The sequence below is a fragment of the Pocillopora verrucosa genome, chromosome 1, assembly GCF_036669915.1.
Source record: "Pocillopora verrucosa isolate sample1 chromosome 1, ASM3666991v2, whole genome shotgun sequence".
Taxonomy (NCBI): domain Eukaryota; kingdom Metazoa; phylum Cnidaria; class Anthozoa; order Scleractinia; family Pocilloporidae; genus Pocillopora; species Pocillopora verrucosa.
The window spans coordinates 11,209,461-11,230,888 of NC_089312.1; the positions used below are offsets into that span (position 1 = coordinate 11,209,461).

The following is a 21,428-nucleotide window of genomic DNA, read 5'->3' on the forward strand; positions in this document are numbered from 1 at the left end:
TTTTTTCGGCAATTTTGATATTTTTCTGTAACTAAGGCCATTCATACCTATGTTCTGGGTAAGTTTGAGAAAATTTCAATTCTTTTTATTTTCAACACCTCTGCCTAATTTTTACAGACGACCACTCTTACATCTCTGTGCGCCAGCCAATGATTAAAATCTCAGTGAATAGATATGCCATATTTTGGCAGTCTTTTTCAGCTCCATCTTTAGGGTTTTTGCATTTACTATTTTAAAATTCATAAGTGGCATTCTCTTTTCATCCTTGTAAAGAGATATTACACATTTCTTAAACTAAAATCTGAATCATGAAGTCAACTTAATTTCAATGAGTTTGAAACTTCATTGTACATAAGAGCACTTTACTGGAGTATGTTACATTTATTTGCTGTCTTTCTGATACATATGATTACATAACCCTTTAACTTTCAAGATTTCATTGGTAATTCTCTTTACTGTCTACCATACAATTTATGCGACGTTAGGTTGGAGAATTTGGAATTGGATCAACCAATTATCCCCTTTTTGATAGTTTTCTTTATTTTCATTACTCGTCTGCTTGATATTGTACTGATAGTGTAAGGAGAAATTCTGCCAAGGTCACTAGTGAGACTAAATCAGTTAAAATGGGGTATTTCATTATATTGTAAAGATTAAAATTTTACTATGCTTTCTAATGTAACAAAAAAAATATGATGAGAATCTGATGTTATGAAACAGTGGAAAACCTGTTGCTGATAGCTTGTCTTTAATGTTTAAGAGAGAATTTTTCTGGAGACCGCGTGAAATCAAAAAAATGTGGCACATGCCTAGAAAAATCCCTACCTTCATACTTCGCTCAAAGATACCTTAGGGTAAGTCTATAAACGTGGATTAATTTTTTTGTTCAGAACTGTTTTTATTTTCTAGAAAATCACCAAACACTATATCGAGCCCCAACTGCCATAACAGTGGCCGAAATGAAGCCGACGAGTAGGGCAACAAAAACGTTATTCTTCAAAAGCGCAAAAGAAAGCAAGTCTTTCCGAATATTATCTATTTGTATACGAGGTATTAACAAATGATTTGAATCTAATAACGGGATTATTGACATAACTATGAATTATTAACGAATATTTGAAAATCGCCAAAATTTGATTGATTAAAAATCTCATTTTGGAGTAGTTTTTCAATAAAAATTTTTCCTACTCGGTATAACTCGGAATCACTTGAGATGAGCATTTCTGAAAATTGGAAACGATGTTCTTTTCAAGGATATAAAAATTAATTTGGGGCTCTTAATTACTGCGAAGAAATAGCCCGATCTATTTCGTGCAAATCGCAACGCCGCCGTGTAAACAACCGCAGATAATCCAATTATTCTTTTATTATCGAAGCCATAATTTCTTCAAAATCTTACCGCTTTGAGCTGTGCTTTATCAGAAACTCAATATGTTACCCTTACCTTCTGAAACCAGTGATTAAGGAATGATGTTTCCATTATTTTTGTTTCAAATCGCCATGTTCACTTGAAAAGTGTTTACAACGTCCGGCTTGACCATTTACAATACTCGGAGCTGTTCATAAATCATCGCAAACCATCGCAATTCTTGACTTATTTCTGCTTCCATACAACTCCAGTATATACAAAAGTCTTTTTAGCACGATAAACCAAGATGCTTTGATTGCTTACAGTTTCAGTTAAGAAACGTTTGGCTCCCCAAATGGCACAACGATGTTCACCAACGAAGTCGTGTGTCATCACTCATGTTTGTCACGCAATCACGCTAAACGTGCACAGGACACCCAGACAGGCATTCGTCTGCAGACATCGCTGTACCGAGTGCAGGGCCAACTAATATTTATTTCTTAGTCAGTGTTATGTTTTAAACAAAAACCTGCGCGAATTCACTTAAAAAACGCTGTAGATCTCTTTTGAGTGTTTTGAATCAGTGCCATTCTAAAAAACTACTTTTTAACGTTTTCGTAAATTTAGTCACCCCCTGGTACTGACTATACATGCGTTGTTATCGACTCTATTTCCACGACTACGCGCTTGCAAAGATTATATTTATCAATAGGCACTTTAAGCATGACGTTTAACGGCAAACGGCAAACGCAAGCTTGCCTTTCATTTTGTTACCTATTTATGGAATTCTTAAAAAAATCCTGCACAAAAAATAAAATAAAATAAATCAAACCTACTTAATTCCGTGTACACACACCTAGAGACAGACGACAGAAATTGAATTTTTGACGTTCGCGGGAAAAACAAACGTCATGCGTAACCTCTCAAATGACGAACTTCCCAGTTAACTAAAACAACTGGAAGTTAATTGTCTAGTGCTCCGTGATTATATACATCACCTACGTGTCCCTAGTGGATCGATAAGGTCTACCATGACAGTGGCAGGCAGGCAGGTTCCACGGCGTTCTTTTCTAACCGACTATGTAAACAGAACAACAGACTAGCAATTTCGTGCTTTATCTAAGCACTTTGAACGTTAAACTTCACTAAAAACGTAAATCTTCGAGTCACAAAGTCGGCCGCTTGTATCAGGCCGCGAGACATTACGTGTTATTTGATATCGCCTGACTGTAGGTCATTACAATTACATTTTTTAAAGCTTTGGACTTACACAATCTCTGTTTTTTGTTTTTGTTGTTGTTGTTTTTTTTTTTAAATTTTCCTTACGATAGCGTGCTCATCAATTTAAACCTTTCGATTTTGTACCTTGATTGCTACGATGATAATGGCCATCGCTAGAAACTTGACAGTTTTCTCAACTCGAACTCGGAAAAAGTTGTTTCCCGTCCCTTAATCAAACAATTAATCGGCCATTCATTGAGATCCCGAATTCTCGACAAGACAGAGGCGGCGTACCCTCGGAGATTCAAGAAATCAGGAAGTTCCATATCAGCTTACTGAATGGGTTTTATAAAGCAAAAAAAGAAAGAAAGAAAGAAAGGAAAAGAATACAGTGTCATATACTTTAGGTGTTTTCCTGGTCAATGAAACCAATATTCAAGCTACATGTAGTTCGTCACTGCTGACAGGTACAGCTAAAACAAAGGGCTTCGATCTTGCTCACGTAAGGCTGCTTACTATGAACGGAGATATCGAGATACCGAAATATTGGAAGGTAACGTGAATATCGATGCCCGTGCTAAAATGAGATCGACTTCCGATTCAACATCATTCACGCCCACAGCCTGTTTGTGTGCTGAGATGTCTTTCTCACATAAGCGCAGAAGGACTATAAGAGAAGCTTTTCCTGCAACTCGACTTCGCTTATCGTGGGAGCAGCATCCCCCAACTAATCTTTGAAAGGAGCAATTGATTTCCATTTGGTACGCTCACCTCTTAAAAAAATCGGCGGCCAAACGAAAACACCATTTTAGTTTGCTTTGGAAAATTTATGGCGCGACGCTCATTATGGTTAGAAACTGTGCCTAATCTAATTAATTTTTTTAGCGCTGAGTATTTTAGAAAGCTACTCCCAATTTAATTTTTCCACTCCTGCACCTGTCTACCCTGCAAGCCGTCACAATTTACAAAATAGGATAACACATTTGTTTACGTCGTTAAAAATTAATGCAGTGAAATTTCCTCTATGCTGTAGTAACATATGCCTAATTCATTTAGCAGTCTAGGGTGACGCATGAGTGGTATCGCGCTTAAAAAATGCAAACAACGGTAATTTTAAATTCTGGATTTAAAACTTTTTCCCGGAAATAAAAAATAGGGGATAAGAAGGAAAGAAAATAAGAGCGTATTGGTAACCGAGCCTCCTTTCGAGTGACATGTTATTGCGTGACACCATTGCAAAAAACGAACGTCAATGATTCATTTCATCTGTCAGGATGCTCTGGCTCGTTCTATAAAAAACAAACTTCCATTCTTATTGTGAAAGGCAGACTTGTAAAATGTGAGTGTTCCAAGCTGAAATATGGTTATAACTGTCCAGCAATGCGACGTTTCCGGCAGGAACCTTCGTGAGATGTGTTCACTGTGATTTGGTATACACCGCCTGTAGTGCTGTACTATCGAAGCTGTTGTCAAGTCTCTTTATAACAAGATTGAGGCAAGGAACCAATCTTAGAAAGGTGTTTTTCGCCAGGTGAGCCTAAGAAATCCAGTTTACAATCTAGTATAGGTCAAAGCGATAAGATTTTGTTGGAATTATGGCTTCGATAATAAAAAGCCTAATTGGATTATCTGCGGTTGTTTACATGGCGGCATTGCGATTTGCACGAAATAGACCGGGCTACTTCTTCGCAGTAATTAAGAGCCCCAAATTAATTTTTATATCCATGGAAAGAACACTCTTTCCACTTTGTAAAAATTCTCATCTCAAGTGATTCCGAGTTATACCAGGTAGGAAAAATTTTAATTGAAAAACTGCTCCAAAATGTAATTTTTAATCAATCAAATTTTGGCTATTTTCAAATATTCGCCAATAGTTCATAGTTATGTCAACAAGCCCGTTATTAGATTCAAATAATTTTTTAATACCTCGTATACAAATAGGTAAAATTCAGAAAGACTTGCTTTCTTTTGCGCTTTTCAGGAATAACGGTTTTGTTGCCCTACTCGTCGACTTCATTTCGGTCATTTTATGGCGGTTGGGGCTCGATACAGTGTTTGGTGATTTTCTAGAAAATAAAAACAGCTCTGAACAAAAAAATTATACCACGTTTATAGACTTACCCTAAGGTATCTCTGAGCGAAATATGAGGATAGTGATTTTTCCGATCATGTGCCACCTCCCACGCGGTGATAAAAAAAATTCGCTCTTAAATGCTCATGGGAAATGCTTTTCTTCGAAAGCAAGGATGCAGAAGTTTTCAAAGCTGATATAAATAAGCTGTTTGCAAGTAATGAAAAGCAAACCGACCATCATACCTTAATGCTTGACATGCTCCACTCAAACATATCAGTTGTGTGTACCTACCATTGTAGGTGTCTTTCATGAAAAATATTTTTTGGTGGGGCTGTTGTTCTTTGTTGATCTTTGTAGCCAAAAGAGCTGGTAGAGGCACTGAACTTCAATTTTTATGTACACAAGGCACCCTCCAAGGTGGATGAGTAGAAGACCATAGACTGATGTCTACCAGGCAGTTGCACTCACCACAATTATATATTCAAGCAATACTCTACATCTATATAAAACTGATTTAACCCTTTACACCCTTACATCAGTATGCACATTCTCCATACTGTTCTCCATACATTTCCTGATTTTCTGGCAAGGAGAATTTGTTTAACAATCAAGAGGTTCCTCAGTTTATTATTATTGCCTTTATTCTCATAACCTTGATGTTTGATTCAGGGGCGATATTGAGAGGCGAAATTAGTTACTATCAGGGATTAAAGGGTAAGAGGAAGCAGGTTATTAAAAAAATTATAACTTTGACTCAAGCAAGTATATGAATATCTGAGTAAAATTTGATGTTTTTACATGTAGTCGCTATCAGTCTCTCTAACTCTCAATCTCCACTGAGCTTAAGGAAAGATGATAACCTCCAAATGTTTTTGAATGAAGAAAGGAAAGCAAGCACTCTTACCACAGATAGTTGTTTTGTGCATCATCAATACATACCTAGTCTTATTTGTACATGAAGCTGAGAAGCTGATTGTTCAAGGACAGCTAACTTAATAAATTAGCTGTGAAAATTTCTTTGCTCAACTCAATTTTACCTGACAAACCTAACCTGAATAAATAGAAACTTGAAATTTATTTATTCTCCTTTTGAGGTGTACATAAAAATTTTGAAGTCATGGCAGAATTAAAATAAAGTCATGGATTTATAATTAAAAGAATTAAAAGAATTGGTACAGAATTAATAAATTCATGGCATGCGCAGCATTAAATTAAATATTTGTGCACAGCCTATGCATCAAATATTTGTAATAAAAGATTGTATCCTTCTTAAAACAAGTTTATCAGAATAAGAATGAGTTACCAGGCACAAGTACGGCTTTCACGATGGCAGTTTCCAGGTTTGAAAAAAGTCACTGCCTACTAAAATCCTCAGTTCCTTTGCCTTGACAGCCCAACCTCATCAAAACATTTGAGTGAAAAGCAAATTAACAATACAGACAAGAGAGCCTATTCCCACATAAACTCTCCTCAATCCTGTTTGCTTACTATGGACATGACATTTCGAACATGGTGTATGTTTCCCTGACTAATTATTTTGTAATGGTGTTTACAAATTGCAGAAAATGGTTGGAATGAAATATAATACAACGACTTGCCAGTAGATAGTCAAATGAAAACGTTTCACATATCAATAAAATTTATTGTTGTGTTTCATATTAACATGTTACAATAACTCTACCTTCCAGTAAATTCAACTATTTGCAAACATGAGAAAATACCATCAAAAACTTTTCAACCCATTTGATATAACCAATAACAAAATCAACTCAACTTTAAAACTAAAGAGAAAACTTGATTGATGTTTGGAATTGATTGCTGTGATGTAAAAATGAAATCCAGGTATTATCTCAAGTTTTCCACAAATGTCTTCATGATCAAATCCTAAGTCTCTCTTCGTCCTCAAGTTTTAATCATGACATTTTAGCTCTAGCTTGTCTTCTTTTAAAGCAAACTTTTGCAGCGCAAGAAACATATTAGACAAATTTCGTACTTCATTAGCTAGAGTTGCTAAGATCATGGGCAGTTGGCTTAAAGAAACCTACATGATACGTAGTTACAGCAGAGGTTACCGAATCAAATAACAGAAAGAACCTCAAAAAGACGCCGTGTATTTCCAGCCAGAGGGCAATCATAAAACAATAGCCAAAAGAGGAAAAGTTTTAAGAAATTACAGGTTCAAACACGAGTTGAAAATGACTTTTCTTTTTAGTTTTTACGCGAAACAGAGGAGGTTGAAAAGTTAGGGAAAAGATGGTGGGGAGCAGTCATACCTGACAACTTCAAGAGAAGATATGAGAGAAGCCCATACGATTCTGGCGTCTTGATTTACTAATTCGCTGTTATCACGTGTATACTCTTCAATCGACTGGTGATGTCAAAACTGGAAGTAGTTTACCGTCGTTTCTTTCAATTTTGGCTCATTTTCCCAAACCAAAATTATAGGTCACGCTCAAAAGAATATAATTTCAACTGATGCTGACATCACACACTTCCTCTGAAGAAGAAAAGATTCTCTATCTTCGAAAATTTGCTCTAAACATCAGGAACAACAACGAAGGTCCTTAGCTGCTAGAAGATACCGCTGACTAGCATGTGTTTTATCGCAAGTGTGAGAACGTCGTCCTCAGGTTCCAGACCTCGCCAATTCTTCCTTTCTCTTCCCACCCCCCGGACTGGTCTCTTAATCCCCTTGAATAAACTCTTCTACAACCAGTGCTGAAGAGTTTTATTACAGTTTTTATTATAATGAGGGACTAGAAAATAAACTAACAAGAGCTCCGCTTTTAGGCTTATATATTATACAAACCCTTGTATAACCAACCTGCCCAACCCTTACGAGGTTGGTCATAATTCTTTTTACGAGTTTTTTAGAGTAACTTCCTCATTTATCTGAATATTCTTTATTTTGCAAAGCAGAAAACGGAATGGAAAACCGTTTCTCCTAAGTTGCGTCACTTTTAGCAACTTAAACTCCCTGTACTTGTCGAATTTCTGTGAAACTCGTTATAAAGAACCTATTCTTGAAGGCAGGTGGCATGATTACAAGATGGGAAGACTTACACAAATCCAAGGGACAAATCTTCTCTTTACACAATGCGTTGGTTTTGAAGCACTTCACATCCGTTTTCCAAGCTTGCTTTCTTTTCCAAAATGATAGATAGAAGGATGTTTTTCTGTAGGTTCAAGTTACATTGTACCATATTTTGGTTGTGGCGCTTTCCTTCCGTAGACACCGGGAAATTTTTCTCGTACAAAGATTTTTTCCTGTTAAAGCCTGCGTTACACACATGAAAGCGGTCTTCGAGCAACAAAAACTGAACACATGGTTTGATGCTACTCTTGCTTAAAGAACCGAGAAGTTACAATTCATAGACCCTAAAAGGCGAATGGCTGTACCAAAACTTTTCTCCGTAACTGCCGAGAACCAGTTACAACTAGTAGCACTCCTGATGAGAGTGAACAGGTTTTGCTGTTATTTCCGACATTCAGGGTGTTAGGGAACCCAACGAGAGAATTTTGAATGGCCACAACGTTAAACTGCGAAGATCGCTTTCATATTCACGCAACGTTAAAGTTACTCAAAAACTTTTTCAGACTTGGGGGCATATTTTTGCCAAACCTAAGGACCCTAGCCTGTCACGAAAGAACAACGAACCGACACTATTTATTCTATTCCGTGTAAGTAAGTGAGTATATCGGACAGACCAAACGTCAGTTTGTTAAACGTTTGAAAGAGCATCAAAAAGCGGTCTTCTTTTGCAAAAAAGAAAATTCAGCGTGATTTTCTAGTGATATTGTAAGGAGAAATTTTGTCTTGGTCACTCATTGGAGTTAATAGGTAAATATATTTTAAAAACTGAGGAGTTAAAGATTGGTCGACGGGGCGACGTTTTTAAACTACTGGCCTATCGTTTTCGTGTTGGCGGAAAAAAAAAGAGAGCCAGAGGTTTCCCATTCCCAGGCGGGCAAATATTTATTATAACGGTGAAAACGGAAGGAAGAAAATCCTCTACCTCTTTAGATTACAACCAACCATCAAGACTAAGCAGTTTTATCCCTTCCTACATACGAGCGGTTTTTAACCATTAGTGGTTCAAACCCCAACAACGTGGTGCTACCGATTCGTAAAAAAATTGTCTCGCGCATAGGAAAAATATGTTTGCTCCTGGATAACCCCTCCCGGATAAACAATCCCGTTTTTACATGTAATTTACAGCTCAACATAGATCTAATACACCTGTTGATACCTCTTCACCCCTCCAGACAAGCTATTCCCTCCTGGAGGGAGTTTAGACTGGTTGATTAGTTCTCCTCTTGGATAACAAATCCCGTTTTTACACGTAATTTACAGCTCGACATAGATGTAATATACCTGTCGATATCTCTTCACCCCTCCAGGCAAGCTTTTCCCTCCTGGATGGAGTTTGGACTGGTTGATTAGTTCTCCTCCTAGATAACCAATCCCGTTTTTACACGTTATTATCATTCAACAAAGATCTAATCACATCAGAATTGAGAGACGGAAGTGGTCGTTCACTGGCTGCAGGTGAGAAGAGAACATTTTTTTCCTCTTTGAGGTCAAATACATTCGCTTCATAGCGCAGTCAATGAAAACAATTATTCTTTGTAACAAGCAATATTTTCACACTAATTCTGCAAAAAAAATTGACACAAATTATGCAAAACTGTATGCGGAGCAGAGGCCGATCTTTTCGAGTAAAATCAACCGACATTGGGATAACTACTAAAAAACACGTTTAATTCAAATATATTCAATGGCAGTCCTACTTGATTTTTGCTCATGAAAATAGTTTCGGATAAATGTTTAGAAATTGTTCCATTCCTGTCCAATTCTCTATTTTTGTGCCGCCATAAGCCAAAGTTGAATTTTGGCGTTATTATCTGAAAGGACTACTAATAATCTTGAAGATGAACATTGTTACATTATCTTGTCATTTTACCAGGTCACAAATCGGTATTCACGACAAAAACAAAATGTCCTTTGTCATGCAAATTATGTCCGCTTTCCAAATGAACCCTTGAATGTAAATGACTCAAACCCAAAAGTGATCCCCAACTTGAACTGCTACTGATCTTAATGAAGATTGTAAATGATTCTGAAACTCAAATGATCATTATTTAATTTTTTGAAGGATTCCGCATTGAGTGATAAATCTAAAAGGAGTCTTTAAAATTGACATACCTTTCAAGTTGTACCTTTAACTTGCCACTAATTCCAAGTGACTTCCGAAGAATCCTTGTTACAGAGAAATGATCACCGATATCTTTCTAGTCACAATTCATCGAAGTCAGTGAACTGCTCTTTGACCCTCCTTTACTGCCAAATTCTTAATCTTCGAAAATATGGCTGCCATAGCACTTGATGAATCTGATACAGGAAATTTAAAGTACAGTTGACTATCATCGACATACGCGGCAGTATGATTGTGGATAATAGCACTAATTAAGTCATTGATATAAGTTGTAAAAAGCACTGGACCCAGGATTGATCCCTGAGGTACTCCGTTTGTTAAAGGTAGCATTTCTGAGACTGAGTCTTCGTATCGTATCCTTTGATATCTGCTGGATAGGTAGCTGCTAAACCAGGAAACTGCTGAATTTTAGTAGTTTTTCTAGTAATAAATTATAATTAAGACTGTCAAAAGCTTTTGACATATCAAGCAGTACAATTAACGAGGCCGATTTTTCGTCAATTGCTTTCAAGAGGTTGTCTGAAACATTTATAAGGGCAGTTTCTGTTGAATGCATTTTCCTATTGCCACTTTGGTAGAGCGACAGTTTATCATTCGTTGTTAAAAATTCCACAAACTGCTTGTGTGCCAGTCTCTCACATACTTTCGATAGAATGGGTAACAATGATATCGATCTGTTGTTGGCCAGTTCTTCTGAATTGCCTTCTTTGGGTACAGGTATCACTTCAGCAATTTTCCATGCTTTGGGAAAGACAGCCATTTGAAACGAACTATTCACCAGTCTGGAGATCACAGGTGCGATGCTCTCACAGCTGGCTTTCAGGACTCGAGCAGAGATTTTATCATATCCTGACGCTTTGTTGGGGGCTAAACTCTTAATAACGGACTTGACATCAGTTTCTTTTATGTATTGAAACTCAAATCCTTCTTGTTCGGTATGTAGGCCGATTTTCATACTTTCCTCCCTAGGACCACTCTCATTATCAAAGCCTTGTTCCCTTGTTATCAAGTTTGTTTTATAGGCAGTAAGTTCGCCTACTGATGTGAAATACTTGTTGAATTTATTTGCCAAAGTCTCATGGTCCTCCAAAGTGCTCGGACGTTTAACAATACCTCGAGACATGCATCGATTTAAGATCTTCCAAATGGCATTTGTATTTCCTCTGCTGTTAACTATTTCGTTCCTTACATGGATTTATTTCAGGTGTTATGAACGGAATAGAGCGGGCTTTGATCTTTATACGTTTGATGGGTGCATGCTGATCCAACACCTCTAGGACGAGAGAATTGAATGTTTCTATTTGAGAATCTATATCATCGAAGAAGTGTACCATGTGCCACGGAACAAGAAAGAGGTCCTCGAAAAAGCTATTGGATGTGTACCTGGAATAGCTTCTCACGGAGGTGTATTTGGCTTTAACTTTAGGGCGCCTTATCCTCAATGTAACTTCAACTAAGTTGTGATCACTTATTGAGGGCGCTATGACTGAGCAAGAATCCGCTAGGGTAAGGTCGGTACACATAACGACATCAATCAGCGAGCTTGTTTCTGTGATTCTAGTCGGTTCCTTCACCAATTGTGTTAAGTTGAAAGTAGCACAAAGTTCTTTCAAGGTTCGAGTTGGGTTTCTTTAATCAAACATGCAAGCAAATACCTCCCAAAAGACAAAAAAAACCAACTTTTTAAAATTGTCTCCAATCTTTGGCGTGTGATTTACTTATTCATCTGTAAGGAGCAGAACGACGTTAGATCTTAAATGAAGCGAAGAGCTCTACAAATCTTTTCTGCTATGTCTAAGGGTCTAAACCTTTTAGTGAAGTGTTACTTCCAATTCAAGGCCCTAATCCTTAAAAACTGAAGTGAGTCTCTGGTATCCTGTTTTATCATAATCTAAGAGATTCAGGGAGCCAGTATCACAAGGTTTGTCAAAAAGCCGAATAGTTTTCTGTTTAAGTTAAGTGTCCCTCTGCCGGTATCGTCATTCTCATAGTTCGATGTTTTCTTATTTTCAGCGTCGAAAGTTTAATAGACAAAGGTTTACTTGATGGTCATACATTTAATTGTTCATATTTCATTAACTATTAAAGAGTGCGATTCTGCTTTCAGACCTTTATCTACCGTTTTCTTTCTTAGCCGTTTAGAAGAAAAAACAAAAATACAAGTCGTAAGCTAACTCTTACTTTAGAAAATGGATTAACATTATTGCCTCTAAAGAAACGTTTTACTGATTAACGTTTGAGGTTGCTTACTTTTAATCATTTTAATCTTTGGTGAGGCGTGAGTGGCCCAGTGGTCAGAGCGCTGGACTCTGGGTTGGACGGCCCGGGTTCAAGTCCTGGATGGGGCACTACGTTGTGGCCTTAAGCAAGTCGCTTCACTCACTTTGCTTCGTCTTCTCGGATAAGACGTGAAGCCGGAGGTCCCGTCTCCTGCAGGGTTTGGGGTAGGAGACGTTAATTTCCCACGCACGAGATTACTGTGTGATGGATGTCCTCCCCTGGGTTGGGTTGGGTGGATCTCTGATACACGTACACGTTTAAACGAGAACTTCGGTACTCCTAGGTGTCACGTGTTTAAATATATGTAAGGAATCAAGACGTAAACAAATAAACAACCGAACAAAGGCCCGTTGGTAGCTGCAACCTTGAAATGTAGTGTTTATTACTTCAAAATCCGACCCTCCCTAGAGGGGGAAATATCTCAAAGATCTTCTAATGTTGTTCAAAATCGATAGAACAATTTTAAAAGTGTCTCCCTAAACATTAATATCTAGATGAGTTAACTGAATTTCTCAGAGTAAAATTATCGAAGTAAAATGTTAGCCTATTATTTGTTTCATTTGAGGCAAAAACAGTTCTAACTGGAGTGTCATGTATTCATTAAAACATTTCCTTTATTGCCCCACATTAAAAACGTTTAAACGTTTCGTTCCCGTTATGTGGCCACTTTCAAAAACAATTATGCAACGTTGTTTCCCCTGTAGATTGTACTTCAAAAAGCAGAATGATGCATTTCCCTTTGGTACTTCTCGTTTTTGTGTTATACACATTTAAAGAAACATGTGAGGCTACCGTTACCGAGTATTCTGAGCTGGGAAGAGTGATAGATCTTCGAAAGGTCAACTTACTGGCCAACTTCAACGAGCAAGAGAACAGGATCTTTGAGGAGCTCCCCCCCAAATGTCTCGTAAAGAAACCTTTGAAATCTTCAAGCAGCTACCTCGATTATTATGCAAGTACCAAGCAATTTTATAAATCACTAGCCACCCAGTCAAACTTGAGCGCCTCTTTACAGTCCGCCTACTCGTTGGGTGTTACTGTATCAGTAGCAACACACATCCAAACTTCAGAGAATACTGAAGTAAGTGGCATGTCCTTAAACAAGCAGGCGCCAACGGAAAAGATCCACGTCGATAAAGAATGTCTAGTAAATGCTGACATCTCCACATTAAAAGGAACATTTCTAAAAGACTTCGAGGACTTGCCCGTAAACATCAAAAGTCCCTGGGAACAGAACTCATGGAGAGAGTATCGTAATTTTCTTAACAAATACGGCTCTCACGCCATAACTTCGGTGGTGCGCGGATCAAGATTTCAGCAGATGGTATTCGCAGAGAGCTCTAAAGCTTACACTGAAAGAGATTTCCAAGTAAAAGCTTGCCTTTCGGCCGTAGGACCTACCCAGGCATAAGCCAAAGTGAGATATCCAAAGTGAGCACGATGAGCATAAGCGAGAAACGCTTTGTCAAAGGTGGAAAAAGGGAAACAAACAGCGAGCTGGCAAACGGAGCGACGTCGGCTGAATTGCTTAGCCAACTCCTGAATGAAGCAGATGAATTTCCCGCGTCTATTCAGCACACCTTTATGGCGATCTGGACCATCCTACTAAGCCGATTTAAACAGGGATCTCCTAACAATATCTGAGCCACAAACCTCGAGTACTACTACCTTGGTTTCTTGAATTATGGTTGTCCCTTCATAAGTAACGATGGACTTGCCATACAAAAATTTGACCATACCAGAGGCTCCAGTGAGAAGTATCCAGAATTCGAGTGTACCCTGGCAAAAGAGGGCTGCCACCAAAGCGATGACTGCCACTACAGACCCATTTGGTGCTCCTGTCGTGGTCCAACATGTGTCCGTTACACGAGAGTGAAAGAAGGTGCGGGTGACTCTAAGTTAACTGCATATCCAAATACATTTGAAGATTGGGGATGGCATGGTTGCGATTGGAAAGCTGCAGGATCTTATTGCGACTGCTATAATGACAATCGGGATCAGCGGAAAACTGTGTGGTCCCTAAAATGATTTGTCGTCTCCTCTGATCGCTCTAGCCTAAACAAGATCCAGATGGATTGTCCTTCCTTTAGTTAGATCCTTTCAACCTGGAAAATGGATGAAAGAGTTGATATTCCGACCCCTTAAACATAGAGGGCAAAATTACTAAATGCTGATCGGCTCAGACAAAGGGTATGTATCGCTATCGGACATTATTTCAAGAGTATTTCAACGCTGACTAATACAAAATTACAAGAGTTGTGAGAGATTTGTAAGTGTCAACGGAGAGTTTTCCCCTTTTTTACGTCATCACCCGCTAGCTCGTTACCAATCTATGGGACACCTTTAAGACAAAATGAAAGCACTTAAGGACCCAAAAAAAACCGAGCGTTATTTTCTTGGAATTTTTCTTCTGTTGAAATTGGTTTATACATTTGTACACTCCTTAGAATTTAAAACATTCAAAAAGGCTTAACTTTGCCTAAAAGTACTACAATGAAACCTCTCTAAAGTTGACACCCTTGGGACCGGAGGAAATGTCCGATTTAGAGGGGTGTCCAGTGTACTGAGGTTTTACCCATAAGGTAATTTTATGCCGCATAGTGTATTGTCTGGCTGTAAGTACCAGTACATGGTACACGAGTACTAATAAAGCACATCAGTAAAGAAGCAAAAAACATGGATCACAAGGAAACTTTTCAACGTCACTTTATTTAATTTACAAAAAAATTAAGGGTTACACACATGGTAATATGATTGTCGCTTTTAAATCATTTAAACATGAAATGTTCAAGATTCTCTGTCTAAATTTCCAAGATGCTTTTGGAAAAAGGAATCCAATGTCAGTTGCATCTGACTACAACGTTGTTCAACTTTTTTCTTTTGGTTAAATTTTCCAGCTCTAGAACCAGTTGGAGATAATTCTCATCTTTGTGATGAATGTTTTAACTTAATAACCATATCAAGCACTTCTCTATGTGAAAGGTTACTTCCAGGAACATCAATATATTTCTCCTCATCATCATGGACAAACTGTTTGTTCGACTCTTCAGCTATCGGTTTAACAAAGCTTGATATCAGGTCTCTTTCCCAGTTCCCAGTGTTTTCTTCTGTTGGCGGTTCAATGTCAACGTTTTGCAAGAACGACTGATCGACTCTCAACTGTTGAGCAAGAAGCGACAGTGAAATGTCGTCTTCATCTTCGTAGTCATCTTCTTGTTCGTCTGTCACAGGAAAGCCAGTGGTTTTGAACCCTTTATAAGTGTTGATGGTGCTGTCTCAGACCATGCCTTGGCTATCCAGTTGTAGCGTCTAGTAAAGTTATTTCTTTACAGAGTTCAGAAACACTTTCAGCCCTTTCGATCTTGCTTAAAAGCGATAGTAGTAGATGTTTCTTGTATCGTGCTTCAAAGACACGGAGAATCCCTTGATCAAGTGGCTGTTAATGGGATGTTGTCTCTGCTGGAAGAAACGTAAAGGTTACGTTCGAGAGCTGAAAGTCGCCATTTGATGAGGCGTTATCCAAAAACATCAGTGTGGAGTCGTTTTCGCTTCGTCTCTTGATTCACATCTTTAATCCATGCCAAAAAGATGTCGTTTGTCATCCAGGCTTTCTTGTTGGCAATGTAACTTACTGGTAATTGCTCAGGCTTTATATTTTTAAAACAACGAGGTTTTCTGCGCCTTTCCGATAACCAACGGCTTGAGCTTTTCACCAGTGGCACTACATGCAAGCAAAGTTGTAGCCCTCCCTGTAAAATTTCATTGGTGGCGAATTTTTTTTAGCAGGGCTGGTTTCATTGCTTTAGCGTCGTGGTACAAAATTAAAACTTCATTCAGCTGATTCGTGCGTTTCACAGTGAATTGACACTAACTGGAAACTGAAATAGCTTCCTGCGAAATAGAGCAACAGCGTGCGTTTTTTACCTTCTTAGTGAAAGGAAATTTTGCCCTTTATATTGAAAACAAGTGATCGCACGTTTCCTTGTAAACTTAAGGATACATATCTTTAATAATCCTGCGCGACTCGGGCAATTTCCTCTACTTCTGAAAACACAAGTGATATTTCTCTAAATTTTACTCAGCCCATGCAGTTATTTACATCAATTCACTCCTTCCATTCCTACCTTCCACTTTATTTTCCGAGGCCATTAGCTCGCAGCCTCTTAGTTGATTATTGTTTTTTTCTCTTTGTTGTCTTCTTGTAAATGGCATCTATTGACGATTTTCACCCAAAACGGCACAAAAAGGAAAGATACTAAAACTACATGTCTAAAGAAGAAAGTTTGAGTGGTAATTGCAAACTGACAAGAGAAGTTGAGAGGAGAAGCAGGCCGCGACGAACACTGACTATACCGTTAAAAGTCTTCTCATTATCTAAGTGGTACATCGTTACTGATAACATAATAACAAAGGATCTAAAAGAAGGAAGGGAAATTCGTTCTGGATCTGGTTAGATACTGACACACAAAAAAAGAAAAGATCTCAGTAACTTTGTATGATTAAACTACCATAGGAATAGGTAAAGAATAAAACAGTTTAACAAGAATAACTGGTGAAGCATAAACATCGTGAATTTCTTTATACAGGTAAAATAGTATCAGCAGTACCTGTGAAAATTATGTGATGAAAATTAGGTTCATATCGAAAAGAAACTCGGCGATGTCATAGCCTCATCACAAAGTTCAGTTAGAGATTAATTATTCCTGAGAAAAAAATTTTTGGATAACTCAACTGAAGAACTAAAAGCAACTGATGAAAATAAATCTGCTTCTTAAAATGTCTTATCATTTGATATTTGACATCGCTGAACGACAAATTGGTGAGATTCGTACAATTACAAACAGTTTTGTAGACTATTAGTCTGATTAGGCATCTAAAACCTGTGTAGAGCGCGTAACACGAGTCAAAAAAACCCTATTTGCAGTCAAAAAACAGGAAAATAAGATAACAGAAGGATTAAGAACTTCCTAGAAGTGCGTTCTTGAAAAAAAAAATAACAATTTTTACTTCTCTGGAAAGGTCACGCAGTCACGCTACAAATACTATTTCTATACGTGGAATTTCTTGATGGTGGAAAGTGGAAAAAACATTTTCCAGTCTTATTTTCTGGAAGCATGGCGCAGTTAATGAATTTATGGGGCTATTGATATTTCCTATCAAATAAGGGAGGCAGAGTTTCCCGTCATCCGCGGTATGGAAAAGCCGAAGTTGTTACACTCGGGAACTTGTACGTCAACAAGCACGCGACATGTCACTTTGAAATCTCCTCTCCTGTTACAGTTTCCTTATTGTAAACTGTGCGATAATTATAATAGACGATCAAATTATATGCTAATGAATGTTTTGTTCTGTACAAGAGCCCTATTTCCTGATTTTAGCAAATCTTCAAAGTAATAAACGACTGAAGAAAGAAACGCTACGATTTTCCCACTGATTTTTCGCCTACATGTGCATCTCTCTAAACGTGAAATTTTCCATTCCTACAAAAATCTCGTTTTTTTTCACATTTTTCACCTTTCTTAATCAATCATCCTGTATAAAGAGCTAAAAAATGTAGGTTTACTTGGTCAAGTGACCGCCTAAAGCAAGAATTGCGTGACAGATGTAGTTGAGAGAAACTTGTCACAGTCGCAGATTTTAAAAGGCATCCAAGACAAAATACGGTAGTGCCCAAAGATGTTTTGACGATTTTCAGAGATGAAATAATGGGTTATAAAGGGTTATTAGGATTAGTGTTGTGGCTCTCTGGCAACGGGAGATATTTCACCTCAAAGTTGTCAAATATTTGGATGAATCGAAAAGTCTAAAAGCACAGTCGTATATTTGCCTCTGTTCTTGACAAGCCGTCAATCAAATTGACTGATACTTGCGACGGACATTAACTAAGGATGTAAAAGTATGTGTGCAAACTCTCAGAGTAAGTGGTTAAATACCATCGCAGTGAGACCTTCATACATTTTACTTATTTTGAAGCGGTTTCCTTAGTGAAAACCAAGAAAACCCGGGGGGTATGGTCTATCTTCCCCCGGAAAAAACTGTAACAGAAACCAGTCTGTCTTTTTGAGTTTTGGGGTAGACCCTTTAAACTGGCAAAGTTTCATTGAAATCGGTGAGATGGCATGTAGCACGATTGCCCGGTGCTCTCGTGGACACGCTCTTAAGAAATCTGTCAAAGGAAACAAAACTAAGGTATTGTAAAACTCGAAATTTTCAAAGACAAAGCGTATTCAAATACGGGTATCCTGCTGATTTCCAAATTTGTTTTCAGATTTATCAAAAATTTATCAGACGATTTTAAAACACCATGACCAACTTGCTTGTGTGGTTGTTGACAACTTGATTCTGTTACCCTGAAGGCTCGCTACCTTTCCACTCCAACGCACGCGCATGCCCAGATATGTGTTCGGGTCTCACCTAATGTTTTAGCTTATTATTCAACACTTTTCAGAGGGATTGAAAAAAGAAAACAAATGAAAGAAGAGCTCTTTATGACTTACATAATTAAACTAGTCCTGGGATAAGCCAAAAGATGGATGTTGCTTATGTGGAATAACAGTTAAAGGTCTTCGTTTTGTTTTCACTGTCCAATTTAAAGCCTTTTGATTTTAAACACGTACTTTCTGATGCGTTTTCGCCTGCTGTCCAAATCAAAACACCCTTGATGAACTTTCAACCCAAACAAGCAACGTGCAAGACTAATACATGTCACAATTTTCACGGTTTTCTAATAGCGGGGCTATTACCATTAGTCGAGTAGTAACCTATCAAGCCAAAAATATTTGGACGTACGACCGTACAATATGTTGTACCATATTCTTCAGTTAAAGTTGTTCCCATTTTTTTTACCAAGATATATTTTAGTTTGCCATTTGTGCATTGTTTCTCATGGGAAACTATACACTAGAGCCTGTAGAACCACTTGATTATAACCCTTCTTTCTATCAACCCATGAGGGAAACTGTAACTAACAGATGTCATAATATTTTGAAACCCATCTGGCCCAGGACAACTTATGCTCATGATACATTGAAAACCATTTCAGTTTGCGACTCATGGTAATTTATTAGGTTGCAAGACAGCATTTAAAGAATCAAACCAAAATATTAGACAATTTAAAAACTCCCAAAAGTGACTGATTCATGTAACTTCTCCCTATAATATTCAAACACTATCCAGCAAACAGATAATGATAATACTGAAACTTATCAGGCAGAAGTTATCTTAATCTTACATCAAATTCTTATAACTTATTTACAAGTAGACGTGTTGCAACCAGAAGGGAGAATTAACAATCAGATCTTGGGTATTTAAGGGTTAAAGGAAGAGAACAGAAATTCTTCCTCTCAGCTACTGATCTCAACAATGCTAGTCCTTTACACACATTTAAGTTTCTGTCAGAGATAAACATTCAGTGAATTGATATTCCCATTCTTAGCACTCAGGCCTTCTGACACAAAGGTTTGCTTAATGCATTGTGTGTTAATCAATGTTATGATAATATAATTTTGAGATGTAAAGAAGATACTTAAAAGATTGAGAAACATATCCAAATCAAGATATTTATTTTATACTGTTACAGTTACCATAAGATTTGTTTGAAAGAGAATCTTTCAGACCATGGAATTGTATGAGAAATTATTTTTTGCGAGACTTCTATCAAACTTTATATTGTGAGGACAATTTTGTGAACAATAAAATTTAGTGTCATAGTTCATCTTCGTGTCGAGAACCCTTTTAGTTGGTGAAACTCACTTTTTCTTTTTTTCAAGTTTATGCACGGAGGCATTAAGTATACTTATATACTTTTCTTATTCTCTGTGAATTATAGATGAGGGTTACTATTGTTGCAAAATTAGTACAAATTTTCTATTAGGTACCTGAATTGTTTTAAGTTCAATAGAGATCTTTTATTCCGGCAGTAAGTCAATAAGTTCAGTACTGCTCACCTGTTTACTACATGGCTTGCCTAAAACACTCCTAGCAAAGAAACTCTTGGAAAGTAATTGCTTTTAATAAAATAACCGAGACGCTGTATCTTCAGAGTTTTCACTTATTATAGCAGACACAGAAAACTGACATAAATTTGGTAGCAATTGTGACAAAAGCTGTTTTCAGTAGTTATTGTTTTTGTTTTTTATGATAGCATAGTGATCCAACTTGGATGCCACATGGAACTCTCAAAAAATATTTTGTGTGCTTTATGTATCAATTAATTTGATGCTTCAAATAGAACGGCGAGCGCAAGTTTCTACCTCTTCCTCTCTTTAATCAACTATCGCAGGATTTACGCTGTTCATTTTAAAGAAAATCACGCTTTGAGATGAGATTGAGTCAGCAATGTCCATGTTTACATCAATCCTGACGCGGTAATTTGATTTTGACAATAGAGTGGTTTAGCAAGAGGACAGGAACGTCACTTCAGAACGGGGAAGCGCGCGGATAATCTGGATACGACTCTATTTCAACTTCCGGAGTTAGCGTTGCCGTTCTCCCCATCAAGTTCAGGACGTCATTTCGCTGGTTTTCCCGTCGTGATCAAAACGCCTAGGATTTGCGTTAATTGTGCACTTATAAACGAAATAATGCTGTTTGGAATGATTTCAGAACTCATTTCCAGGATAACCAGGTTCCTTTCTTTGTTTTATTCGGTAAATTTGTGAAATTTACTTACTCCTTTCGGGAATCCAGAATAAATGTAGATTTATTCTGGATTCCCGAAAGGAAACACAATCGTCAGCAAGCGATCTAAGATTTTAGGGCTCAGTTACCTTTTGTAATTGAGCGTGGCTTTAAGCAACGTAAGGGCTTTTCTTTGATACATTTCTTAAACCATGTATGAAAACTCTAAGAACGGGTGCTGTTAATTTTATCGTGAATTAAGTCATCAATAAATTAAACTTGCTTCATGTTGAAGTTTATCAAAATGAAACAACACGAAGGTTACTTGCTATATTATTCAGTGTTATTTGTTGTCATTGTCGTTTTAACCGTGATTAAAAAGTGTTCTGCGAATTGAAGTCAGAGATAAAAAAAAATTGAGAATAGCTCGGGTTGGCACTTTTTATGTCTTCATGTTTTGATCAGCGCCGGTGAAAACTAAGACAAGAAAGTCATCTCCGAAAGAAAATAACAATCAACTTGATTTTGGCACGACTTTCTAAATCTATTAATTTCATTCAGTCTTGAACGACTTTATTCGTTAAAAAATTAAGTTAAACAAAAACAAGATAAAACAGGAACGAAGTCTGATTCCTCAGTCTAACCGTTTCGTTGGTGACTAGTTTGAGTG

General features: G+C 37.5%; 1 pseudogene; it reads left to right on the forward strand.

Moving 5' to 3' along the window:
- Positions 1–9,169: 9,169 nt before the first annotated feature.
- On the forward strand, positions 9,170–14,167 carry LOC136277587 (DELTA-thalatoxin-Avl2a-like; annotated as a pseudogene).
- The last annotated feature ends 7,261 nt before the right edge of the window (positions 14,168–21,428 follow it).